General features: G+C 34.3%; 1 long non-coding RNA gene across 1 annotated transcript; it reads left to right on the top strand.

Annotated features, from left to right (window-relative positions):
- Positions 1–1,143: 1,143 nt before the first annotated feature.
- Positions 1,144–2,278, top strand: LOC133299241 (uncharacterized). Its single transcript, XR_009749903.1, has 3 exons — positions 1,144–1,173; positions 1,295–1,428; positions 1,548–2,278. It is a non-coding gene; the product is annotated as an uncharacterized LOC133299241 (long non-coding RNA).
- Positions 2,279–2,441: the final 163 nt, after the last annotated feature.

Consider the following 2,441-nt stretch of genomic DNA (forward strand, 5'->3'; position numbering starts at 1 on the left):
ACTAATCCTTGCAAAAAAAAATTATTTATATAAAATGCTGATAGTTAGAGGTGGAAAGCTGAGGTCGGCCCAGAGGGCCAGCCCGCTAATATATTTTTATAATTCAACTTAAATTTTATCTTTCTTCTTTTATAATTAAATTACTAAATCTGATTTCAATTTTTGTAAATATAAATTTGTGAAATTCCAAAGACTAACGACACAAATCTTTGCAAAAAAAATAATTATTTATTGTTATTTTTTAAATCTGATTGTAGTAAATGAAAGTTCATTTCTAAGATATAATATAAAAACATAGACATAACTATAAAAATCTTTTTTTGTGGATAAGTATAAATTATCTAATAATATAATTTGAAATAAGTTAACTTTTTAAATACACATTCTCTCTCGTTCTTTTTTCTTTTATTAGGTATAACAGTGTAAGATAAGGTATACAAAATTCTTTTTTCTTATTCCAAACATTTAAATTTCATTTTAAAATTATTCGAAACAGTTTTTATTAATAAAAAATATTATCAAAGTAGGTGAGTAAGCATGACTTTATAATAAAAACAACTTTCGACCAAAATACTCTAACTCTCAAATATATATATATATATATTTTAATTTTTTCAACTGAAAAATCTTATTTAAATACATAATAAACAAATAATAAAAATATTATGGCTCTCATTTTCATTTGACAAAAAATAATAATTTTTTGTTATTTTTATAAATATTTTTTATGGTTCGAATTAGGGGTGTTCCAAACCGAACTAACCGATCCAAACCGATTCAAACCTTTGGGCCCCATAACACCCCTATTCAGAATCATCACCCTAATCCTTAACTGTGTGTATTTGGCGGTACCCCTCTTTCAGTTGGAACAAACCAAGTTGAACGTAACAAACCAAGTTGAACCTCACTACCACACTCTCTCTCTCTCTCTCTCTCTCTCTCTCTCTCTCTATATCTCTGTGTTTCTCTCTCTATCTCTGCAATGACGAAGAAGAAGGAGAGGAAAGTGAACGTCTCGGGAAAACCGAAGCATTCACTCGACGTGAATCGCAGCAATGACACGAAGAAGGAGTCACGCTCCGCCGCCACCGTGCGCCGCCTCAAGATGTACAACACGAGGCCAGTTCGCGACCGCAAGGGACACGCGAATCCAACCTGATCGCCGTTGGTTCGGTTAGTTTCAATTTCACAACAAAAAATAAAATAATAATCACGATTCTTCAACTTGAACTTGTGAATTTTATGGTTTTGACAATTTTATTTTATTTTAATTTTTCGGTTTCATGATCTGTAGGGAACACTCGGGTTGTGAATCAGAAAGAGCTTGAGTTCTTCAGAGAAGAGCTGCAGAGCCGCATGTCGAGTAATTACAATGTTATTCTGAAGGAGAAGAAATTGCCACTGTCACTCCTCAACGACCACCAAAAGGTTTATTTATTAAGCTGTTTATTTGTTGCAAGGATTTTGTTTTGTTTGTTAATAGTTATGTGCTTTCTTTTATTATTATTTTTTTTGAAATTTACTAATTTTGTGGATTTCGAATGTAGCAATCAAGGGTTCACCTTCTTGATAGACAGCCTTTTGAGGATGCATTTGGACCTAAGACTAAAAGAAAGCGCCCCAACCTCTTGGCGGCTGATTATGAGTCCTTAGTTAAGAAAGCTGATGGTTCTCAAGGTAAAACTGCTTCTCTATAATTTAGTACTCCCCGTTTGAAAATTATTGCTGTTGTGTATGAACATTAGTATGATTATTGTCTATCCCCTATGTTAGTTATGGTCTTTGGTATATATAACCCTTCCATAGGTGGTTATTGTGAACGTGGGTAGTTATAGAAACCCATCATGTAATCGTGGTAGGGCCCACTTTGGGTTATAGTATTTTGGCCGACTTCCCTTCCGGGTAAAACCCCATCCGGGTTCTATCAACTCTTTTCCTTGACTATTGATACCCGGATGTATAAACCCGGAACATTAAGCCCCCAAGCTCGGAGTGCAATGTCTATTTTACTCCGAGTTTATAAGTTATTTTACCCCTTATATCTTCTCTTTCTTATACGTCAGCATCCTCATTAAATGCTTCCTACTTAATCCTAATCTTGATTGCCATTTGTCACTTTCTTGTTGCCTTGATTCTCCAAACGGTTGCCCATCTGAAACGTCATATCCTGACAGCCATTATTGTCCTTCGAGATTCGAAAAGCCCGTTACTTTTTCGCTTCTCTTTATTACTACCTACTTTGATTTTCCCATTCACCCCTTTCCTTTTTCTCCTTAAAACCCCCACCTTCTTTTCCATCATCTTCTTCTTCATCTCCTTCTCTTTTAAGTTTTCTGGTCTTTTCTTCTTTCTGTGCTTTCTTGAAATTCTTTGTGCAAACTTGGTGTGATAACCTTCCTTGATAAGAACCTTCCTTGTATTTATTCCTTCATCTTCTTTAA

This window comes from Gastrolobium bilobum, unplaced genomic scaffold, assembly GCF_033153095.1.
Source record: "Gastrolobium bilobum isolate Gb01-03AN ecotype WA unplaced genomic scaffold, APGP_CSIRO_Gbil_v1 utg865, whole genome shotgun sequence".
Taxonomy (NCBI): Eukaryota; Viridiplantae; Streptophyta; class Magnoliopsida; order Fabales; family Fabaceae; genus Gastrolobium; species Gastrolobium bilobum.